Consider the following 26,448-nt stretch of genomic DNA (forward strand, 5'->3'; position numbering starts at 1 on the left):
GACCAGAGTTTGAATCCTCATTCCTCCATGGAGACCCACTGGGTGACTTTTGGGAAGTCACATCCGCTCAGCCTCAGAGGAAGCCAAAGGCAAAATCCTCTATGAGCAAATCTTGTCAAGAAAACCCAATTGCAGGTTCACCTTAGGGTTGCCCTAAGTCGGAAATGACTTGAAGGCATAAAGCAGCAGCAGCAACAACATTCACAACTGCTACTATGAATACCTGAAGGAAAGAAAAAACTAGTTCATGTTTGGACCACACAGCTTTCCTATCCTAGTAATGAACATCAGTTTGGCTCCCTGATTCACATAGCATTCAACATGGCTCTATTTTTTTAATCTACATGCTTTAGCTTTGTCAAAGGAGATACAGTTGAACAAGCACAATTCTATCATCTCTATTCTGTCCTCCCAGTAACATTCATGTGCTGTCATGCCCTTCCTTCCTTCCTTCCTTCCTTCCTTCCTTCCTTCCTTCCTTCCTTCTTGCTAATCACCAATAACATAATATTATTCTTTTAAAATTAATCGATTACATGAACAATGATTTAGCTGCTGGGTGGGGATGAAATGGAGAAAGAGACTGGATTCTACCCAGAAGGAACAGCTGGTAGTGTGATTCCAGTCCCTTTTAAATAAGCAGAAATTTCTGCTGCATTTGTCTGGGAAACTACTAGTGTATAGTCTCTGTTTGTACATCTAGTTTGCTATCTAGCAGTAGATACATACATACACAGAAACATTATTCTACCTCTTCAGCAGTTCCAAAAAATTAGGGGTGGAGGTATGTATGTAGACAGATTTTATTAAAATTTTCATACCAGCGTTTACCATGGGTAAGTGCTGGTAAAATGCTGGTAAAACATTTAGGAAGCGTTCCTGAATCGTTCCCAGAGCAGTCATTTCCCATTAACAGAAATTTTGCATTAATAAGAAATGGCTGCTCCCCGAACAATTCAGGGATGCTGGAGGCGAGAGGACTATTCCCTGATGTTTAGGAAGCGCATCAGACTTTCACATACATGCACTTCCTAAACGTTTTACCGGTGTTTTACCAATGCTTATCCCACAGTAAGTGCTGGTATGAAAATCTTTACTCTACTTCTGACTACACCAGTTCAGTCTCTGGACGCTTTGAATCTTCATTCAGCCATAGAAACCCACTGGTGACCTTGGTTAAGTCACACACTTATAATCTTAGAGAACACCACACCAGTAGCAAACCTTCGCTGAATACACCTTATCAAGAAAACTGTATGAGATAGTCATCTAAGCCAGAGTCAACTTGGAGGCATGTAAAAGCAACATCTATAGTAGTGTGTGTGTGTGTGTGTGTGTGTGTGTGTGTGTGTGTGTGTGTATATATATATATAGAGAGAGAGTTCATAACTCATAAAGAAAAATTAATGTTTGGGATTGGACAGAGCATAGAGGAAACCAAGGGCAGGAATAACCATTACTATTTTCTCCAAAACTACTTGTTTCAAAAATCCTATAATAGTGAACAAAGCTTTTAGTTCATTCATCTTCTAGGTCCCACATGGCCCAACTCAATTTTCTGCCTGTAATTATCTAACATACCTTGGCTTTACTTGAAAAAAGAAAAGGTTAAAGGATCTCTTAGAAACAGTGTGTATATAAAAGAGTAAATCCTTTGGATTACACAAGTACTCCCAAAGACTAAGAGCACATTCACTTCAGGCTTATCACTGAATACAACACTTGCAACTGTTTCTATGTGGCATGTTTGTCCACTCTTGAAAAGCTGTACATTATACTTGAGTCAGGTCTGTCAAGCAGCTGCCCTGTTAGTCTTTAAGTATCAAAGTAATATATTCTGCTTACACAGACATTAATGGAAGAAAAAAAATCAAAAAATCAAAGGAAGATTGGAAAGAAAAATAGCTGAATCATGTTATATTCACAAATTTCAATCTGTTTGAATTAGTATGAAAAAAATTATACTACTTCTAACAGATTGAAATTTGTGAGTATAACATAATTCAGCTATTTTTTTCTTTCCAATCTTCCTTTTACTTTATTTTATTTTATTTTATTTTTGGTTTCAGAAAAGCTGTTTGGATCCCTGTCCAGGGAGACTGAAATTACTTGCCAGTTTTGATGTACTATCATTTATCATGTCAGATTTTTGTCTATTTCAGTGGTGTCACCAAGGGGGTGTAAAGGATTAAGGACCTCATCACATGGGCCCTGGGGAATGGGCCCAGCGCGGAATGGAAGGACGTGGGAAGGGAATGGAACAGGGATATCACCTATTTTACTGCATGCCAGATTGTTACTGATGTCGCCGAAAGTCCCTGTTCTGTTCCCCATCCGTCTTACAGGAAGCAATTTTCAAGAACTTTCAGCAGTGTTGGCAGTGTTCTGGCATGCAGTAAAATAGGTGATATCCCCATTCCATTTCCTTCCCACCCCTTCCCTTTCTGTGCCAGGCCCGTTCCCTAGGGCCCATGTGATGAGGTCCTCAGACTGCACCAGGTGACACCAAGAAGAGGGATGACACCTGATTGGACACTCATCCCCCTTCCTGGGTGAACCAGGATGCCTGGACAGAGGAAGAGAAGCACACACATGGCCTTACAGGCTTCCTCATCCGGGGTTTTCCCTTCAGGGAAAAAGCCCAGGATGGAGCAGTCTGCAAGGGTGTGCACACACTCTTCCTGCTTCTCTGTCCAAGGCATTTTTTTTTTTTTTGGAAAGGAAGTTGAGGATGGAGAAGCTGGGAAGGGCACATGTGCACACACTCCTCCTCTTCCAGCTGCAGGCTTTCTCTCTGGAGAAAGTCCCCCCTTCCCTGTCCCATGCCATCTACTTTGAGTACAGCAACACAGGGCACCTAGGTGGGGGAGGGAGCCTTTTTGAAACCCTACCCCCTGGAAACCTCTCCTTCCTGCATTATCCTGTTTGTCTCTGGCTAGTGGACTTCCAATAACCAACTGGCTGTCCAGTGTGTGGACAGAATGTTGGAAGGCAAGCATTTGATTTGATCTAGCATAGCTCTGTTGTGAAATGTGAGGAAACAGTAGTGAATCTCTCAAGCAGGGTAAATAATTGTGCAAGAAGAAGCTGAACAAGAATTGGGCCCATGCCCACACTCACACAGGATCTAGAAGAGAGAAAAAAACAGCTCAGTTTTCTTTGTAAAGCATATTAAAATAGTTTTACTTACTAAAACGTATCTACCTGCCACCATCAGGCTGGTTGGGACATGAGAAAGGACTTTCTCAATTGCTGCCCCTTGGTTCTGGAACTCACTGGGAATGCCAGAATGGCTCCCTTCCTGCTGTCCTTCTGTTGCCACATAAAGACTTTGTTAATTCTGGCAAGATTTTAAAATGGGATGTATGGAAAGAATGGGCTGAGGTTGCTACATTGTTTTAGACTGAATTGTTTTAACACCTTTTTAAGTTTTAATTATATTTTATCTTGTTAAGTGTAGTTATACATCATTTGAAAACCATCAAAAGTTTAATCCTTTTTCTTACTGTTTTTAGCTGTATTGTGTTTTTACATTGTAAGCTGCCTTGAATCCTAATTTTGGGAGGAAGGTGGGGTCTTACTACTACTTCTACTACTATTATCACTAATAATAATAATGGTGTACCAGACTAGAGAGTGAGGCATGAAGCGGGGGGGGGGGGGGATGGTAAAACAAGCAAACAAACAAGAAGTCACCATAAACATATATTGTACCTGAATTCCTATGAATAACATGCATACTAGTAGTTAGTGTGTATAGACATGTGTAGGTTGCTAACACTAATGGGTTCTTAGGATCAGCAGCATCACAGTTCTGAATACTGCTTCTGGTCATTGTGAACTTGACAAATCTTTTGTCTGATCTAGCAGGGTTCTTTTCATTATTTTCTGGAAGTTATTTTAACTTGACCGTTTATGTTTATAACTCTCATTCACAATGTGTCATTCTTACTTGCTAAGGAGCAAACAATATTTTTGTAAACCAAGAAGGCTGCTAATGTAACGTGTGTTATTATCCAAGTACAGACATTGTGCAAAACAGAACTGTCAAGTGAGGTGCATTTTGTTTGGCTTTGCAGACACATGATTGATATCAGAGGCCTTATCTACATTATGAGCTTACTATAGGGCAATGGTGAGCTGAATTTGATTTAATCAGCAGCTGATATGTAAGTTCTGTATTACAAAAAAGGTAGGAACTGAACTAAAAGCTATTACAAGTTGCTTTTGTTCAGATGAAGTTGTGGAAAGAAAAAGAGAAGTTTATACACAGGGAGCAGCTTAGAGAGTCTTGCCACTTTCTGCTGATGGATTCCATATTCCTGGGACAGCCTTTCCCAATTTGAGAAACCTTTCCCAATCTACTGCCCTGCAGATATGTGTCTATAGTCCAAAAAACACTGCAGAAATAACCCAGTTTGAGGCCGTTTTAACTGCCCTGGCTCAGTGCTAGGGGATTTTGGGAACTGTAATTTATTGTGGTACTAGAGCTCTCTGACAGAGAAGGCTAAATGTCTCACAAAACGACAGTTCCCAGAATTCTCTAGCACTGACCCAGGATAGTTAAAGCAGCCTCAAACTAGATTATTTCTGCAGTGTGCTTTGGATCTATGTGTATGTAAATAATAAATAAATAAATAAAACTTTTATTTATATCCCGCTTTTCTGTGACAGGACAATCAAAGCGGTTTACATGTTAAAATCCACATTTACAAATTTATATCCCAAATTCCCCCCCTTAAAACAGGATTAAACAAGTTACAATTAAAACATCTGTTAAAAACACAATAAAAAATACAGCGAGGACAGAGCGGTGGGCTGATACATGATGCGGGGGGCAGTCATTCTGTGGCCGGGCACTTTTATTCAGGAAAGGCCTGCCAGAAGAGATCTGTCTTGACAGCTTTTTTAAAGCTATCTAAGCTGGCAATTTGACGGATCTCATCTGGCAGATCGTTCCATAGTTTGGGAGCAATTGCAGAGAAGGCCCTCTGGGAGGTAGCAGTTAGTCTGGTTTTTAAAGGCTGCAGTAGATTCCTCCCAGAGGACCTGAGGGTGCGGGGTGGATTATATGGAAGCAGGCGATCCCTCAAAAAGGTTGGACCCAAGCCATGTAGGGCTTTAAAGGTTATAACCAACTCCTTGTACTGTGCCCGGAAACTAATAGGCAGCCAGTGAAGAGATTTTAAGATGGGTGTTATTCGGTCACTCCTAGTTTTTCCGGCGACCAGCCTGGTTGCCATATTTTGCACTAGTTGAAGTTTCCGGACTAGGCACAAGAGTAGCCCCATGTAGAGCGCATTACAGAAATCAAGTCGTGAAGTTACCAGTGAATGTACAACAGTTTCTAGGTCCTTTACTTCCAGGAAAGGGTGCAGCTGGCGTATCAGCCGAAGCTGATAACAGGCGCTCCTGATCATCGCATTCACCTGATTTGTCATGTGAAGCGACGGGCCTAGGAGCACCCCCAGACTGCGAACACAGTCCTTTGTGGAGAGCGTGACCCCAACTAGGACTGGAGGTTGCAACCCTATACCTGGTTTGGGGGCCCCTACTGTAAATACCTCCATTTTGTCTGGATTCAGTCTTAGTTTGTTTTTCCGCATCCAGCCCATTACCGCTTCAAGACATTGATTGAGGGGAGAAATGCCATCTGTTGTCATAGCTGCTGATCGGGACATGGAGAAATATATTTGGGTGTCATCAGCGTACTGATAACACCCTGCCCATGTCTGCGAATGATTTCCCCCAGCGGCTTCATATAAATGTTGAATAGCATCGGGGACAGTATGGCGCCTTGAGGGACGCCACATTTAAGCTCCGTTTTTAAGGAGCGACTGTCCCCGAGCATCACCCTCTGGAATCTACCCGAGAGTAAGGACCGGAACCACTGGAGTGCAGTGCTACCGATTCCTAACTCTCCCAGGTGTTCCAAGAGGATGTCGTGATCTATTGTATTGAAGGCCGCTGAGAGGTCTAGAAGCACGAACAGGGTCACGCTTCCTCTGTCATTGCCTAGATGAAGATCGTCAGCCAGAGCAACCATGGCAATCTCCACCCCATATCCCGTCCTGAAGCCGGTTTGAAATGGGTCTAGATAATCGGTTTCATCTAAGATGACTTGGAGTTGAAGGGCGACAGCCCTCTCGATCACCTTGCTCAAAAATGGCAGATGGGATACAGGCCTGTAGTTCTTCATATCCAGTGGGTCCAGGGAAGGTTTTTTCAGGAGCGGTCTAACAACCACCTCCTTTAAGCAAGTTGGAACACAACTTTCCCTAAGGGATGCATTGATGACATTTCTAAGAAATGCCATCAAGGCATCACCCCCCTGGACGGCCAGCCATGATGGGCAGGGATCGAGGGGACATGTTGTCTTCGTCACATTTCCAAGGATCTTGTTCACGTCATCAGTATTCACAAGCTCAAACCGATCCAGTTTAACCTCAACAACGGGTTCACTGGACACCTCATCAGTCGATTCTGCTGCAATCCCGGCATCCAGGTCGGCTCTTATCTGAGAGATTTTATCTGCAAAGTAGTTGTTAAAAACATCACAGCAGGCCATTGTTGGGTTAAGCAAAGGGTTCTGCACCGGTGGAACCTGTGTCAGTTACTTTACCACCCTAAACAGCTCTGCTGGACGGGACTCGGCAGATGCGATACGTGCAGAGGAGAAAGATCTCTGCGCTGCCTGTATCGCCTCTCTATAGGAATGAAGGAATTTCCTATGACGAGTTCTGTCAGATAGGAGTCGAGTGTCACACCAGTCGCGCTCTAGTTGTTGTCCAACCCGCTTCATTTTCCTCAGATCTTCCGTATACCATGTGCTTTGTAGTTGACTTTTGATTTATGGGGACCTCATGAATTTCATGACACCTGGAATTCATTGGTAGTCTCCCATTCAAGTACTAAGTGGGGCTGGTGCTGCTTAGCTTCCCAGATCAAACAGGATCTGGTGCTTTTAGGATATTGTTGTTCTTGTTATCAGCCCTAAAGTCAACCTTGACTCTTGATGACTCTTGGAGACATCTCCAAGCCACTCTATCCTCTACTACTCTGCTTAAATCCTGTAGATTTAGGCCCATGACCTCCCTGACTGAGTATAGCCATCTGGTGTTTGGTCTTCCTCTCTTTCTACTGCCCCTCACCTTTCCAAGCATTATTGTATTTTCAAGTGAGTCATGCCTTCTAATGATGTGGCCAAAGTTTCATCATCTTGGCTTCCAGGGGTTTGATCTCCTTAGGAACCCATTTGTTTGTGTTTTTGGATGTCCATGATTATAATGCTTCTCCCCAGTGCTGTTATCAGGGAAAAAGCATTTACTGGCCTCGCAGTGGAGGGACCAGCATTTTAAAAGACAATGGTGCACTTGGTGACTGTTTAGAGAGGTGGAGGTGGGGCTCAGCCTGTTTAGTTGGGGACCTGGGGTGAATAGGTTTCACGCATAGGCAGGGGAGAGAGAGGTCCAGGTGAACACCTCGGCACCCTCCTAAAGGGTGAAGGTAAGTCTCTGGAACTGACTTTTAGGTTTGTGACTAAACAGGAAGGGGAAGAGACTTGCTTTGGGGCTGGCCTGGGATTTAAACCCTCACTTAAGTCTTGTGATTTATGTGCAGGAGTCTTGGGTTGGCATTCTGAATGCAGGTTGCCAGGGAGCAACCCACTTCTGGATTGCTCTTGGGATTCAGGTGATTTCACCTAGGGGAAGCTGAGGAATTGGTCTGGGAGCAGATCATCCATCAGCTGTTCCTGCACAAGGTTCTCCCCCCTGGTTTTTTGCAGATCTCGAAGAAATAAAGTTAAATAAGTTGTGTTAAATAAAGTTGCCCATTTTATAACCCAATTCTCTGTGTCTGGTCTCATTATTCACTGGGTTGGACAGCATTTATTATTATTAACATTTATTTATAGATCTCTGTAAAGTAAAGCGCTTTACATAGTAGGGGGCAAATAAAATAAGAAAAAGAATATAATCTGCCAAACAGCATACAATATAAAACAACATTACATGATTAAAACAGCTCTAAAATAATTCTAAATAGTATACAATGAAGACAAAGTAATCAGCAAATTAACAACCAGTAATTTGGAATGGTATCCTGAGCACTCTTCTCCAGCACCACATCAGAAATGAGTGGATTTTTCCCCCTATCCATCTTTTTCATTTTCCAGCTCTCACATCCACACATGGTGATGGGAAATACAAAGGCTTGGGTGATTCTGACTTTAGTTCTCAGTTACTCTTTAGGAACTTAGGGCCCAAACAGACAGGCCAAAATAAAGCTGCTTTGGGTCACTTTGGAGATATGTTTAAATGACACATGCATTTTAAGAGTCCGGAAGCCGCGCCAAAGCCACACTCCAGTCCTAAGGACTAGAGTGCAGCTTTGATACAGCTTCTGGCCTCTTAAGATTTGTGTGTCATTTAAACAGCATACCTCCAAAGTGACCTGAAGCAGCTTTATTTTGGCCTGACTGTTCGGGCCCTTACTTAGTTCTTTCATTGCTACCCTTTACATCCCTAGTCTTCCTATTTCTTGGCTCCAGTCACCATTGTGTTTAATGTTTGGTCCTAGGTATAGGAACTCTCTAACCATTTCAATTTCTTCATTGTCCAGGTTGAGTTTATGCATTTATTTTGTGGTCATTATTTTTCTTTTCTTTATATTCAGCCTCAAGGCTGCCTTTGCACTTTCTTCTTTTATCTCCTTTAGTAATTGTTCTAAGTCTGTGATGTTTTCTGCTAGTAATATGGTGTCATCCACATATCTAAGATTGTTGGTGTTCTTCCCATCTTTGCTCTTTCTGAGTCTAAACTTGCTTTCCTTATGATATTTTCTGCATACATGTTGAACAGATAGGGTGATAGAATGAATTTTTGCCTGACCCCTTTGACAACTGGGAACCAATCTGTTTTTTTTCTGAGTTCTGTTGTGATGGTAGCCTCTTGTTCTTAGTACAGTTTTTTCATCAGGACTATCAGATGCATTGTCATTCTCATAACCTTTAGAATCAACCACAGCTTTAGGAAATGCTTCAATATATTTCCAGTAATCCCAGTCATTCACCATGTCCTTTTAACTTCATTTTGTGACTACAGTTACTTTTCACTCCATCCCACTACATCCTTCCTCATGTTTGTATATTTGTCTATTTACCAATGTTTCACTCTATGAGCCTAAAGAAGTGGACTGGATTTCATGAACACTTATGCTAAAATGAATTTGTTAGTCTTAAAAGCTGTCTTCTCTTCTTTTTATACTGGTGCAAACTAAAATGAATATCTTTTTGAAGAAGATTTGAATGACAACATATTATCTTTTTAAATCATTGCCTCTAAAGAGGGTCAACATTCTCACATTCTAAAGAGGGTCAACATTCTCACCTGAACAAACAAAGGTCAGATCCAAAAAGAAAAAAAGAGGTACATGTGGTCATGAAATGCTATGGTTTTAAATTTTGGAACAAGCACACTTCTTTTGATGCTGGGAAAAGGACAAAATGACCTCTAGGTCACAGGAGAGAAGACACCAAGAGAAAAAAAACAGGCAAGGTGGAGGAAGGAAGATTGCTGAATTCAAAAAGCATTTTAGCCTCTGACATTAGTGAGAAATGTATGTCACACCTAATGAAACTAAGAGACAGATTGGAAAGGGCCTAATCATGACACTTCGATGAAACAGGAGACAAAGAAGATGTCTTTGCTCTATAGGGTCTGACAGTAATTTCACTTCTCACTAAAAATGGCAGTGTAGTGCAGCAAAATAAAAATGGTAATGCACTTGTTCACATATCTTTTGCCATAATCTATGAAGACATAATTCAGCAAATGTCAGGGCTGGCTGATATCCATCCTATAACATTCTATCATAGCATACTTGCTTACTCTAATTCAATTTACTCAGCACATACTACTTTTGTGATTTTTGTTTCCTAGAAATCAACCCAGTACTTGTCTAGGAGAAAGGGTTACTATTTCAGTTACTAACTTCACACACCCACTGAGACAATCCATATTTCCTGAGATAAGATTCCAGTGTATAGTTCATCAAATTGGCATTCATTCATTCATTCATTCATTCATTCATTCATTCATTCATTCATTCTGTTATGTATACAGAGCTCCTTGCTTAATGATAAGAAAGAGACCAATTCATACCACAGTTTGGGGCTGGTGTGATGTGGGCTGACTGTTCTTGTGCCTTCCCTCTGTGAATCATATGAAATGGCATATAATTGCTTCACCATATGTTCCAAAACTGATAAACAACAACTTCTTGAATAGAATGAAAACTGTATATAGCTGATACAGAACAAAATATTTCTTGCAGCAGGAAGAGATATTGAGACATATATCTATAGGTTATAGGTTTTGGAGCATATATTTCTGACTCTAGAACCAACACATACTTGCAACATGCTTGTGTGCTGTGGCATTAATAAATACATATAACATTTTGCTAAGTCACAGTAGATATGCCAAGCAGAATATATTTTGTAGGCAAGTACAGAAGTACAACTGAACAGCAATATTTTATTGAATATAAATATTACCGAATTATCTGATTGTAATTTCTACAGACATAAGTCTTTTTACTAAGGAGTGAAGCAGACAGGGCAAAAGGGGTGGTCAGAGGCCACAATGGGTCTGATTGCTCCAGGACTATGGCAACCAGACACAACAGTTATGAAGCAGCTGCTGCCATAATATCAAATAGGCTGCTGGCAGAAGTGGCTTTTTGCCACTCCTTTCCCCCATAGCTTCAAGCAGCATTAGCCAGCCTGAGAGTGGCTTCCAGTTGTTTCAGGAGCAAGTGTCATATGCCCCTTTAGTGTCTGGAAGCTGCTTTATTGGCCCATTTGTTTCAAGCCATAGATGTAAGTCCCCAAAAGGATTGCATGTGGACTGCATGCAACTTCCTAGGAGCTTTCTGTGGTTTCCTACAGGTGCCAAATGGCCACATATGCATCCTTGCTGCTGCTGCACAAGATAGGTGAAAATACTGAAGAGTCCTCTTGAATGGGATAAGCCATGGTGTAGCAGGGAAGAAAAGATCTTGAAAATTCAGTGAAGTACTTTCTATGACAGAAATCCTATCCACAGAAGTCAGATCCGCCCATTCTTTATTCTTCAGATTTTCTGTCTGGCATTTCAGTTGGTATTTGATTGGCCTAGTTAAAGTTTCAGAAGATGCTTGTTAAGGAGCCGGCAGCACTTATACTGATAAGGCTGATTACCTAATCACAGGACCTCTGTAATTACACTGATCTGAACACTATTACAGAAGTCCATAGAGACCTTTTCAATGAACATGTGAAGATTTGGAAATCTTCTAGGACTGTTCAGAAGTAGGCCTTACCTCCACATTTACATCAGCACTCGCAACCCCTGATCCTACATGTGAGTAAACAAATGCCTACTTAAATACACAGCTCTATCCATACAACTGCTCCATCCATACAAAAGCAGACTTTTCTTTTGAGATGAAGACAATTAAGATGTATTCATAGATGGTCTCTGCTTTACAGAGGTTCATTCAAGCAGGCCATTTTTATCAGTATTGGCAGACCTTAAGTTTGGCTGAGGGCTTGTTGTGCTCTTCAGAGGTGTTCATGTGCAGGCTTCTGTTAAATAGAAAACAGGCCACAGATAAGGGGAAATTTCTTTCTACTCCAACAAGTTCCTTATGTTTATTCAAACTGAACAATAAATATTAAACTGAACAATGAGAAATAAATACTACATATACTCATGTATAAGTCTAGAAATTTAAGTTAAAAAATTGACCCAAAAAAACTTAGTTGACTTATCCAAGGGTCAATGTAAGTATTATACCTTAACTCTTATTTAAAAACAGGAACTATTTTCCTGGTGAAAGGCAATAGTGCAATCTGTTCTGGAAGCACTGACCTCCCTCTACTCTCTTATCCATCCAGCCTTTAGTGTGAGTATAAACAGTTATGCTTGCTGGAATTTTGTAAGTTCTTTGGCATTGTTTTCTTTTGCTTCATTTTTTAGATCCTTTCTTATAGGCCCCTAAGTTTTAGCCTCCACTTATTCATGGGTCATATCAAAATTCATAATTTTGGCCCCAAAAACCTGCTCTTGACTTATACATGAGGTGGACTTATAGTCAAGTATATACAGTAAAAACATTGTATTGGTTTGATGTTCTCCCTAGAGATTACTGATCTCCCCCCCCCCCCCCCCGCCCACAAATAATTCCAGATTTTCCTTTGGAATTTTCTTTCCCTTGAGGCTGACATATTTGGCAAAGATTGTTTTTTCCAGCTGAGGAGCTGATGGAAGATTGTAAGAATCTTATAGGGTGGTTGGTGGTAGTTTACTTCTAAATGGGGTGAGTGAGAGTTGTTATTTTTAATATATAAAAAAACACAGAATAGCAAGGACAGAACTACCCAAGCAGCCTGGCGTTATTTCTTTCTATTCTCAAAATAGAGGGAACAATACCACAACATGAGTCAATCTCATTCCCAGGGGCATTGGAGTAGAGCTGGGAAAAGTACATGTGCAAAATTATATCAGCTATATTCCAAAATAGGAATTTGTGATCAGAATTAACTACAGTATAACAAATGAGGTATTGCAATCTTGGAAGAATTCTAGAATGGAATTTCTCTGTTCAGTTCACCCCAATCTGCTATTAGCATTGACAGCATCAAGATAGCAATAAAAAGCTTTATTTTTAATTTCCGAAGATTTAAGTTCTACATATTTTATAATTAAACTGGGGATTATAGACATCTCAACATTTATATAAGCATTATGACTACTTCAGATTTATTGTTGTTACTGCACGCATGCAAGTATTTTCTGACTTATGGTGACACTAAGAAGATCCTATCATGAGGTTTTCTTGGCAAGAATTGTTCAGAGGGCCGTTTCCTTTTCCTTTCCTCTGAGGCTGAGAGAGTGCAACTTGCCCAAGGTCATGCAATGGGTTTCCATGACTGAACAAGGATTTGAACTCTGGGTTTCCAGAACAGTAGTCTAGTGCTCAAATCACTACATCACACCAGCTCGGGTTTAATTTTGCAAATCAATTGAATAAGAATTCTTATTATTTCAAAGAGAAAGCTGAAACCCTCCCTCCCTCCCATCCATCTGACATCATCCAGCCTGGGAGGGAGTGAAAAGACAGGCCCAACTCCATCAGGGCTAGCCAGAGCAAGAACAAGGGCCCTCCTGGAGGGCTGGAGTCCATCTGTCTTGGTTCAGGGAAGGCAGGGGACCATCTGAATAAGCTGTAAGCTGTTCAGCCTTTAGGGTTGAAGTAAGTAAATAAATAAACAATAAACCATCATAGTATTATTATATCAACAAGGGATAGACAAAGTAACCTTAATTAAGATTCAAAGCACTGTACTGACACATAATCAGAAGATTGGTTCTGAGCAAAATCCTCCCAATGGGTCCTCTCCCCAATTCATTCCAATCCCTCCTAAAGTTTAGAGACACTGTGGAACATTGATGACAAACCATGCAATGAGACTTTGGGTTAAACAAGGGTCATTTTATTTTATTCATAACCTGTTTAATGAATGAAACCTCGAAGAGAGCAAGAGAGCAACCTGAACTTGGCCCAACTGAAGCTAGGTGTCACCCTGTGACCAACCTTTCAGCTTTCCTCTGGGTGAAAGCCAGACCCCGAGGGCAATCCAAAGGAAATGGATCGTCCCCTGGCCAGCCATTTTGGAAGGCAACCTATGGCACTCACTCCAAAGTCCCACAACTCTGTAAGACAGAGCAAACCCCCAAGTCAGCCCCAAGGGCAGACTCTTTCCTGAACCTCAGATTCCTTGACTTGTTCAGGCCATTTCAGAACCCAACCCTTCATCAAAAGTGTGCTAAGGTGTACACTGAATTATTATACAGTTGGCCCTCCTTATTCACAGATTTTTTATTCACAGATTCAAGCATCTATGGCCTGAAAATATCCCAAAAACATATATTCCAAATTGCGAACCTTGATTTTTCATTTTACATAAGAGGCATCATTTTGCTCTGCCATTATATTTAATGGGACTTGAGAATCCACAGATTTTGTTATCCATAGGAGATCCTGGAACCAACTCCAGCAGATAACAAGGTCCCACTGTATTCTTCCACAACTACTTGCCAAAGGACAAGCTATTTATTGGCCCACTTTATCCAACTGACAGAATATAGTGTGGGGTAGTGGGGGAAAACCTGGGAAAGGGGAGAAAATTTCTAACCAGCTCTGAAGTGATCAGCAAAGTTCACACTGCACATAGGGCAGGTGAACTGAGTCACAATCCAACTTCACAGAAGCCTTGTGAGGGGGCAGCTCAGCTTTGTCACCTCTGATTCTGCCCTCAACGTGTACCTCAGCTCAGAACTCATCACCAAGCCACATTTAAACCTGGCCTCTAATCATGGAGATATCAAAGCACAGCATCAGGATGCATGTTGATCAATTCACATTACCTAATGAGGTTATGGTGGCAAAAAGAAAGAAAGAAAGAAAGAAAGAAAGAAAGAAAGAAAGAAGATTCAACCTTGTGAATACTTGGAAGTGCTTTGTAGGTAAGGATGCAGTTCTGAATCCTTGCTTTCCTATTTTTGAGACCTGGTTCATAGTTCATAACACATTTGTTTGGCATTCCTATACAATTTACCCTTTCTAGGTCTTTAATGTCTTTAGCAATTTCACTTCTACATATTTTTGTTTTATTTGTTCTGATTGTCTAGCTACTTTTTTTTCCTTAACAAATTATTAAAAAGGAGGGGAAATGATATAACTCCTATTTTTATTGCAAATTGGATATATTAACATTACAGATTCTGGAACATGTCGTGATAGTTGTGTTAAATGATCCAGACTGAATTATAGTACCTATAAACCCTACAGGAAAAAAAACTGACATTTTTCAGTGACGGGGGAAAACCCATGAGACTTATGAAAAGTACAGCTTGTCCTTCAATCAGCTTACTTTTGTGAGCTGGTTCCAGAAAGTACTCTGTTTATACGACCTGAACAAGATGTCTTTAACAGGAGGAAAACAGGGTTTTAACCATAAACCCTGATACAGAATGTTATCAGATATCCTGCTAGTTAATTCGAAATGCCATATGCTTGCATCTGCCAAATCATGTCGTTTATATTTCTCTGTTTTATTCATTACAGTTGAAGTCTGTGTACCCATAATAACAACTGAGAAGCCTGAAGGCAGTAATGTAGGGTTATTATTGACCATTATACACCTGTTCATTTTTTGTGTCTTGTCATGGCCTCCATTTACCCTGATTTTTGCTTCTTGTAAACACAAAATGTCAAATTGATTCTTTCCCAAATAATGAAATAGAAATTTCCTTTTATGAGTCTTATCTAGTCCTCTAACATTTAACGAACTGATTTTAAGTTTCATTTTTCACTCCCTCTCTCCCCTCTAAGATTTCTTCTTCTGACTACAGTAGTTTTCTTCTTCTTCCTGATCTATATTACTTGTATCTGATCCTTCATCTCTTTCTAACGGATGTGCTTCTTCTAACTCCAGATGCGTTGGGTTCCTCCCCCCCTCCCAGAATTCCTTTTACCTTCTTCTTTATCTCCTTCTCTTTCTCCTGAATCCTTTTTTTTTTTTTTTGCTTTTTATTTTTTTGAGGAAATCTTTGGCTTTGTCTATACTGTCTATTCTATATTTCCTTTGTTTATATGTAACTGTCATGCCTTCTAGTTTTTCCCATCTATACTTTATGTCATTCTTTTGTAATATTTCTGTAAGGAATTTGTATTCTCGTTTTTTTTGCAAAATTTGAGGGGACATGTCTTTAAAAATTTCAGTCTCTTTTTCATCAATCATTAGAATGTAGGAGTAGCTTTGTTGACATATTCTATTTCTTATTCTAGCATTTGTGAAGCAGATGGCAATATCTCTCGGGATTTTCCTTTCCTTAGCTATTTTAGAGTGCATTCTAAAGATTTTTCTATCTGTAAATCTATCTTTCCCTCTGGCATATCTACATACTGTGCTAGTATTGGTATCATCCTTTCTAATAATTGCTCATCTTGTACTTCTGTCACACCTCTTAATTTAATAGATCTCTCTCTATTTTTGCTGTCTTGTAGGAGGCTATTTTGATGTGCTATCTGTTGTTCTCTGATAATCCATTCTGTTCTGTTTTCTAGCTCTTTTGTTTTAGTTGATAATTCTTCTACATCTGTCTTTATTCCTGTAATTTCACTGGTCAATTTATCTATCTTTTTAGATATTCCCTTCATTTCCTTCTGAAAATCTGCTCTTATTTCTTCTCTATTATCATTTAATTTCCCCTCTCATCTTTTCCCTTATCTTTTACTTAAAGTCTTTTTTGAATTGTCTTAATTCTTGCAGTATTATGACATTTAAGTCTGTTTGTTTTGATTCTGTTAAACCTCCTCTAGAGTTAGTTACTCCTTGTGTATTTAGCTGAGTGTGTGATCTAAGCTTTGTGCTAAATGCCATTTTCTTTTTATCCTTTTTACCTAATCTTTTATCTTTATCTCCTATTATTTTTCCCTCCTCTGCCTTGACGTTACTAGCCTATCTCTTTCTCTGCTGTTCTTCAATATTCTCTGCCTCAAGCTGCTTCTTCCTCTCCTGTCTCAGTGTCTGTCCTCCGTCTCCTTCTCAGCCGTTCTCCGGTGTCCTCTGCCTCAGGCTGCTGCCTCTCTCGCCCTTCAGTTTCTGTCCTCTGTCTCCTTCTCGGGCTGTTCTCCGTTGTTCTCTGCCTCAGGCTGCTGCCTCTCTCTCCCTTCGGCATCTGCCCTCTATCTCCTTCTCAGCTGTTCTCTGGTGTCTCTCTCACTTCTCCGGTGTCCTCTGCCTCTCTCTCCCTTCGGTGTCTGTCCTCCATCTCCTTCTCAGGTGTTCTCCAGTCTCTCTCTCATTTCTCCATTTAAACTGGCTCTGTAGGTTTCCGTAGTGCATCAAGTGAATCTTGAAAACACCAAATCCATTTATTTCCAGCAGTGCTGCAAATGGTGCATATAAACTATAATGATTGCCTATAATATAATTCTTCTGACATCATAGGAGCACAGTCTTCCTGTCCCTTCCCAATCCTTCTTTCCTATATGACTAGTCCATCAGTATTGCTGTCACACAGAGATTCAATAATAACAGTTATTAACCCCTGGCAAGTATTATCTATTATGGTCTACATTGTATACTTAGCTACATACTAGAGGTGTCAAGAAACCCTGTTAGTGAATTGTGAGGATGAGTAGTAGGACACTTGCTAGTGCACTGTAATGTGTGTTAGATAGTTTCAATGTGCAACAGCACTCCCTAGCCAATCTTCTGATGAGTCTCATATGCAGTGGTCCTGATGTGTATTGTCACTTCACTGGCTTCCTTACATAGAAGCTTACCGCACAGGTCTTCAGGACCATTCTCAGAATTTCCCAGCAGGAAACAGAACGAGAGGGGGACGGATTTTACCGCACAGTTCTGATCTGAACAGTTCTCAAAAATTCCCCCCTCTGGAACGGATTGAGAACGGAAGAAAGGGGGAATGGAACGAATGAGGGACTGGTGTGTGCGGTAAAATCCGTCCCCCACTCGTTCCGCACTCGTTCCTGCTCCTTCCGTTCCGTTCTCAGAACGGACCAAGAGGAATAGTGTGGTAAGCTTCATAGTAACATCATGGTAGTTCCTTGCTGAATATGGACATTGCAAAACTGCTCAGTTATGTCTGTCACTGACATAAGTCCACATACATTGACATGAGTCCCTTACTAATTTCCAGCCATGGTTAAAAACATATTTTAAAGTGTATGCTTTAAATTGTTTATATGTTAATAGTATAAATCTATTTTAATATTGACATTTTGTAGATTTTTAACTATATTGTAATCATTTCAATAAGTAAGTCAGTATGAGTCCTCCTCAGAGCTGGAAGGCAGGGTATAAATAAATAAAGACGAAGATTCTGCATCAAAAGACATGGCTATGATGATGGTGCTCCATTGCTGTAGTCACATCTCCCAATCTGACTTCTCAAAACTCATCTTAGAAGTCAGGCATCCACAGCAATCAAAATAGCTCTAAGATGCTGGAGAGTAGAGCACTGAATGATGATACAGCCAGCCTCCTCTTACTGGCAAAGTGCAGTGAGTAAAACAACAGCAAGGACCCCTGCTGGGTTCCGTCACAATGGCTTCACACAGTGCTCCTTACTGGTGGGAAGAGGTTGGACATATCATTCAGTGTTCCACTCTCTGGCACCTCAGAACTCCTTTGGTTGGTGTGTCTGCATTCTAAAGTAGGTTTTGGGAAGCATTTGTGGGGATTGCAATGAGGCCATGACCGTAAAAACTGCAATATTGTAGATATTCTAACTTTGGCATACCACATTGTAAATACTGAACAGGTTTCCAACCAAAGTCAATAACAAATAATAATCTGACTCTGCAAAAGTAATGTCACTTTTTGTAATTGTGCTCTCTATGGCACTTTTATTCAGTCATTTTTCCAGTCCATTTGGAATTGTTTTGACTCTTGCAATTCGTATCAGTAGTAGTATTTCATTTACTTCCTGCCTTTCTTCCAAAACTAAATCTGAAGTTAGCTTGCAAAAATTAAAGCAAATATAGATGACAAGACATGCAAAAATATAAGTAAAAATGTACAAAAATGTTTGTAAAATGCAAATTAAACTATCCACAGAATTAAAACAATTTTTAAAACATTGAATTAAAGTCAGAAGAAACCACAGAGCTAAAAGCCCTTATGTTCTACTTCTACAAGCCTCTTGAAATGCAAAGGGTTTCACTTGCTGATGGAAGGACAGCAAGGAGGGAGCCACTCTGGCCCCTTTAAGGAGGCAGTTCCAAAGCCTGGAGCAGCCACTGAGAAGTTCATCTGGAGACACTAGCCCTATTTAGGTGTTTGGGATAAGAAGAAGTTTTAGCCCTTCTGTTATTTCTCTTTTCTTGAGAGGCTAAAAATGGGGCTTTTCCACTTGTGTAACCTTCCACCACACAATCCAGAAACTGGGGGGTGGGAAACACCTCAAGATATCTAATCGTACATAGAGGATACAGAGCTCTTCAGATTATGTCTGCACCTGGAGAGTGACTAGGACTACCCTGCTTCTTTTTTGAACATGTTCAGGGTTCCCTTATCTTGAATGACTGAATATAGTTGCTTCTGCTCTACCAACACCTGAACTTTCTCCAAGCCTGGAGTGAAGGACTGCTGAGATATTTGCAAGCTTTGCAAACAGAGGAAGGACTGGTGATTTCTCACTTTATAACAGCTGCACAGGCCCATTTCCTCTTTTTGTGTTTTTTTTAATTTCATATGACACATATGAAATAACACATCAGGATTAACTAATCTTGAATAACATGTTTGTTTGTTTTTTAAAAAAACCAAACATTTTGTTTTACTTAATAATGCACATACGACCCAGAATTAAGGACACTTTTACTACACTCTTATGCAGTTACTGTTAGACAAGGAGGAGGCAGCACTTTATAACTAAAATGTATATACTGGAAGAAAAAAAACACCTTTTCCATAATTTTCACAAATCCCCTTTTAAATATTGACTTGAGGCTATGAGGGGTTCATAATAGACTTGTTCATAAATGTAGTTATATATTCTCTACAGTACAGTACACAAGAACAAAAATGTATCTTATTGACTTTTGATCATAACAAAGAAGCAAACATTGATATTGATCTCTTACTGAGCATTAGTGGAGAAACAGTGGATAGAAACAGATTTCAGCAAATATACATCAGGGAAATAAGTACGCTGGTGAGCTTCACAGACCACCATCTACATATTGGTTGGCACACACACACACACACAAAGAGACACAAACTCACACATGTTGTTCTATAGTAAAGTTAGGATGGCATCCAAACACCATTTCTATAAAAAATGTTTGTGAGTAGAACAGTGGTTACTGAACATTTGATGCAGAGGCACATTTAACCACTGTAACAAGTGTTTGCAATGGCACGACGTTTATTGGCTGAAGCGTTTTCGTTTTCTTTTTTTGTCTGACAGAGTTTAAGCAGTCTGTTTGGCAGCTGGGAGTACCTCAGGCTGGAATTTGTAGCCAAAACTAGAGTATAGGGACATAATTTGAAAACTCTGACTTGCCGGCTGATCTTTTTGATTCATTTTTATTGTTACTTAATTGATGTTGCTGTTCCAAATCACAGCAGATAATTTGTATGTCATTCACTTTATATGACTTTAGGCATTCACAATTTGAATTGAACTGGTGTGGCTTAGAATCTGCTTTTCAAGCAGTGCCTCCTCATCAAAGAGTAGCTGTTTTGATTCTTGTCTTTTGTGATAAAAAATAAAAAATAACCCCAAGCTACTAGCAACACATAATTACAAGCCTGTGTGTTAAGAGATTAAAGATCTCCTAATAGTCTGCACTGTTTGTATGGGCCAAAGTCATCACTGTAGTTTAGTGTAGGAATTAGAGGAAACAGAATGGGCAAGGAAAACTGATTCAGAGCAAATAATGGTCAGCGTCCTATGGCAACATTAATTTTCTTTGTTTTACTTCATTTGTTGTATTGAAGTGTTTCATTGTTCAAATATGCATATACTGTTTTCCTAGACTTAGTACCTTTGTGAATTCTTTTTTCCATGTATACAAACCAAACAATAACGGGAGTTTTAAATATTTGCAGTATTTTGCATATTTATGAAAACATATGGAGAACACTATAATGAACTGAAAATAAGATACCATGTTCTTGGTAACAAGTGGATGTAATTGTAACTTCAAGCAAAACCAAATTCTTCCAACAAGAAAGCTAGTCTCTAAAGACTAGAACCATTGATTTGATCCAAGAAGACCTTGTACTCTGTATACTAAAGGCATTTTGAAGTTTAAACTATAAGAAGGAAGGACATTGTAGAACTTGCAACTTAAATGAAAAGTGGACAATGAATGTCTCTCCAGATCTAATGACTCTCATCATTATTTGTCATTGGCTATGCTGACTAGGACTGACAGGACTTAGAATACAACAACATCAAGAGGGCCATGAGTTGTCAACTCTGGACAAGGTATCTAGTTCATTCCCATTTCTCTGACTCTTATGTTAGATAATCCTACTGATTTTTTGACACATGACACAAGTTGATTCTCCCTTGTCTGGAATGCCAAATTTGAAATATTCCAACATCTAACATTGTCCACATGGAGGGCTGCAATAGTGACCCCTTTGCTTTCTGATGGTTCAAGGTACACAAATTCACGCACACATTATTTAAAATATTATGTATCTATTACATCCATGCTATGTGTATAAGATGTTTATAAAACATAAATGAATTTAGTGTTTAGACTTGCGTCCCATCTCCAAGATATCTCCTTATGTATATGCAAATATTCCAAAATCCAAAAAGCATAAAAATCCCCAAAATCTCTGGTCCTAGGAATTTTGGATGAGGGAGATTCAATCTGCAGCTTCGTGGCTCTCCCCCCTCTTTAGATTCCTTTTTTTTAAATGACGTATGCACTGAGTTGCTAAATACTTTCACTCTTGTTTTTAATTTTCCATGTGTCAGTATAACAAAATATTTTGTTCACTCTCATTATTCCTCACACTGGTGATAACTATGGCAATATTCCGATAATTATTCAGTCTTCCTGTTTCTTTTCTCAATTTTCTTCTGTTTTGAATTCTTCAGCTCAGTCCATCTATTCCAGCATGCAAAGGGATCTTGTAGCACCATTGAGATTAACTGTGTAAAAGAAATTCTAGCATACTTTTTTGTAAACTGCTACAATTTATGCTACAATTTCTTTTGCACAGTCTTAAAGATGCTCCAAGATCCTTTTGCATATTGATATTCCACACTAATGTGGCTATTGTCTCTGAATTCCATCTATTCCATTCCTCATTAGAGTGTGTTATCCCTTGTCCCCTACATTTATTCATGTTTTTTGACTCTACTTTTTGACTCTACTGGATTTATCATCCATAATCACATTCTAAATTTCTTGACAATTCTGCATCTTCCTTTCCGCTCCTTAGCATTCAAATATTTTCTCCCCAGAATCCCCTTGTAGAACTATCTACTTAAAAAACACCTTTTCACTCTAACAAATGTTTAACTTTCTGATTTTGCATTTTCCATCATTCACTGGATTTTGTACTTAGGTGACTTTTTCACAGAGCTATGGCATGGATTTTAAAAAAGGGAATGAAGGCACTTCCATGTATTTTTTAATATGGTTCAAGGTGTTCCTTAACTTTTCATCTCCTATCCAAGACTGAGGCAGTAAACACAAAAATTCCACCAAATCTTCATTTTTAACAGCTTCAAAAATGGTGTCCATGGACTACTAGGAGAAAACATAGTGCAGGGAAGGTTCTGAGCCTTGAAACCATAACATTCCTGGCCAAATTTAAAGCCTAAATGAAATAGGTAGTCCTTACTAGAATAGACCTCATTGATTCACAGGTCTCCTTCAGTTGGAACACACAGTAAATATTAGATTTAGGAAGCTTTCTAAGCAAAATAGTTTGACTCTGAGGCTTTGTGTAAGTTATGAATCCTAGCCCATGTAAACCGTGGGTCGGGTTGGGAATGGAGTTAAGGCAACATTCAGACTGAGCTGTAAATAAGCATATGGATAAAAAAGAGATGGCGTTTTAAGGAGCTACTGAAAATTATTTATTATATTTTATATTTAAACACAAACAATTTTCTAATATTAAAATGCAATTCAATTAAAAACAATTTAGAAAGTCTCCAAGAATAGCATCTTCTGCAGCAACCAAAATGTATTCATATTTTGAAAGAAAAGAAAAGAAAAAGTTTAAAGACTTCATTAACATTAGGAGCTAGAACAAATTCTTAAATTATTCCCCCCTCACCTCAAAAAGAATGTTTCCCAAGAAAGCTCACAAATGCCGAGCTGACTTTCAACTTAGGTCAGGGAAGTTTGCCTATTACCAGTTTCTGTAGTTCAGCTGTCACACTAAATGGTTATGAGGAAAGGAAAACGAAACCTTTTTATGCCAGTATAAACAACATATTGTAAATCTACATGTGGTTAGCCAATGTGCTAGAAGCATATTTTTATATCTGTTTTTTTCATGACAGCCTTATTGATGTTTGGTTTCCTAGTGGGTACTAAAACAGGGCTGTTGATGTTCCATCGTAAAAATCTGATGTTTATTGTGCTTGGTGGTATGTTACAATAATTAAATTGTTAAGTAGTATGAAGAAATGGATGACTAAATTCTGTTACAGGAAAGGACTCATTACAAAAACATCGCAGCAGTTTTAGGAAACTGATACGCTAGCGGATATTTTTTTTAAAAAGTATTTTGAAGGGCAATGAAATTACGCAAGCTTGTGAAGATAGGTTAACAAGAAAATGGCATGACAGGAAAACATATTAAGGTTTTCTCCCCCCACCCCACCCTCACTCTGTTCACTATTTGATAATTGATGTTTGATTCATTCCATAATGATTTTTTCTGTTAATAATTTAATTATATAACACATTACACCTATTTTTCCCTCCCAACATTTTTTTCAAATGTGCTTGCAAAACATGAAAAAGACCATAAAATAAGAATACCTCATAAAAACAATGTGGCCATGCCACCTTCTCCTGACCCCCATGATGCTATGAGGAAATTATCTTTTTGTTAATTGGGGTGGGAATAATAAGATAAGGATATTTGATGTTTCTGATCTTCAGTTGTTCAGTCTTAATCCTTTTGTGCCTATCTCAATGAAAATGAAGAAGTATTGTTAACATAATTTTCTTTTTTAAAAGATTTTTTTTTAAGTAGGTGAAAAGTTGGGTAAAAAAATAAGCAATGCTGCTACTGGACAGAGCATAATCAATTAGTTGGTACTTTTGAGTAAAGATGCTGAGAATAGAACCAGAAAACAGAAGATGACAGATGGCACAAATACAGTCATGAGAATACACAAATGTTTAGCTTTCAAGGACATTGGAAGGTAAGAAGGAAAAAGTGCCCCCTTACTAAGGATCTAATGATTTGACAGGTAAACATTTGTTCACATTTATGACTGGTCATTGTTCACAGTGTATACTGTTTGGAAAATACTATGGTTATCATCCTATTAGTAACATACACACACTTTATGTGCATGTATGTCCTTTTTGGAACCTGTGAAACATTGGTGACTACTGCATTACTACTAAAGTCATTGTACAAGTTTAAAATATATGACAGTAAGACCAAAGTGCATTTGGTAAATTAGCACACTTTAAGTTGTTCTTGGAGATGACCTGGAGGTGAGTAGGCTTTACATAGTCAACAGCCATTTCCTGGACAGGATTCTTCTCATCTTATAGCAGGAGGTGGGTGAGGGAGGAGTTGACAGTAACCCTCCAAACACAACACAAAATGTCATTATAAGATGAAAAGGAATACTAAAAAGTGAAATGAAATTCTTTGTTTTACAACCAAACATAAAATAGTTCTTTTTGCCCCCCCTTTTCCATCTGTCTACCTCCTTCCATATAAGGCAAGTGTCACACTCATCCTTTGCCATTCTGGTGAAGTGTAAACATTTATGAATCATAGAATAATAGAGTTGGAAGAGACCACAAGGGCCATCCAGTCCAACCCCCTGCCATGCAGGAAATCTCAATCAAAGCATCCCCGACAGATGGCCATCCAGCCTCTGTTTAAAGACCTCCAATGAAAGAGACTCCACTACTCTCTGTTAGGAAATTCTTCCTAATGTTGAAGTGGAATCTCTTTTCCTGGAGCTTGCATCCATTGTTCTGGGTCCTGTTCTCTGGAGCAGCAGAAAACAAGCTTGCTCCCTCCTCAATATGACATCCCTTCAAATATTTAAACAGGGCTATCATATCACCTCTTAACCTGCTCTTCTCCAGGCTAAACATCCCCAGCTCCCTAAGTCGTTCCTCATAGGGCATGGTTTCCAGACCCTTCACCATTTTAGTCACCCTCCTCCACATCCTTTTTGAATTGTGGTGCCCAGAACTGGACACAATATTCCAGGTGGGGCCTGACCAGAGCAGAATAGAGTGGCACTATTACTTTCCTTGATCTAGACACTATACTTCTACAAATGCATTCTAAAATCGCATTGGCCTTGTTAGCTGCCGCATCACACTGTTGACTCATGTTCAACTTGAGGTCTACTTGGACTCCCAGATCCCTTTCACATGTTGTCTCGTTCAGCCAGGTGTCGCTCATCCTATATCTGTGCATTTCATTTTTCTGCCTAAGTGCAGTACCTTACATTTCTCCGTGTTGAAATTCATTTTGCTAACTTTGGCCCAGCTTACTAATCTATTAAGATCCTTCTGAATTTTGATCCTGTCCTCTGAGGTATTAGCCACTCCTCTTAGTTTGGTTTCATCTGCCAATTTGATAAGTATGCCCCCAATTTTGTCCTCCAAGTCATTGATGAAGATGTTGAATGGCACTGGGCCTAGGACAGAGCCCTGTGGGACCCCACTGGTCACTTCTCTCCAGAATGAAAAGGAGCCATTGCTGAGCACTCTTTGGGTTCGGCCAGTCAACCAATTACAAACCCATGTAAACAGTTACCTTGTCTAGCCCACATTGTTTGCAAGAATGTCATGTGAAACCTTGTCAAAGGCCTTACTGAAATCAAGATACAGTGGTACCCCGGGATACAAAATACCCAGGTTACGAAATTTCCGGGATACGAAAAAATCCCATAGGAAATAATTGTTCCAGGTTACGAATGTTTATTCGGGTTACGAAAAAAATTTTTGGTGCTTTTTTCGGCTTTTTCGCACGAAACGCGGCTTTTCCCCATTAGCGCCTATGGCGATCCGGCTTACGAAGGCTTTTCGGGTTACGAACGGCGCCCCGGAACGAATTAATTTCGTAACCCGGGGCACCACTGTATACTATATCCACAGCATTCCCTTCGTCTACCTAGTTGATATTTTTATCAAAGAAAGAGATAAGATTTGTCTGGCATGATTTCTTTCTTTGAAACCCATGATGACTCTTTGTAATTATGGAATTGCCTTCTAGATGTTCACAGACTCTCTGTTTAATGATCTGCTCTAGAATCTTTTCTGGTACTGATGTCAGACTAACTGGACGATAATTGTTGGGATCCTGCTTGCTTTCAATTCCAGTGGATTTTCTTAGTCTTGATTGAATGGGACATCTAAAAGGTCTCCCATGAACCTAATATAGCCTGAGGATGACCACGCTGAGAAACATTATCTGAAAGGTGATCCATATCCATGGTTGAGATAACTTGCTTGCAGTGCATGTTTATGTAGAAAACTGGTGGGAAGTGTGGTCCAGTAGAAAGACAGATCAAGTTTTTTCCCCTCTCCTACAAAGGAAACAAATTGGGGATGGATCCAGCTAAAATGTAGCAAGCTAAAGAAAGCTATATATTCCATTTCACTCTATGGAAA

Source organism: Sceloporus occidentalis, unplaced genomic scaffold (genome assembly GCF_023333645.1).
Source record: "Sceloporus occidentalis isolate IW3139 unplaced genomic scaffold, rSceOcc1.0.p SCAF_2, whole genome shotgun sequence".
NCBI lineage: Eukaryota > Metazoa > Chordata > Lepidosauria > Squamata > Phrynosomatidae > Sceloporus > Sceloporus occidentalis.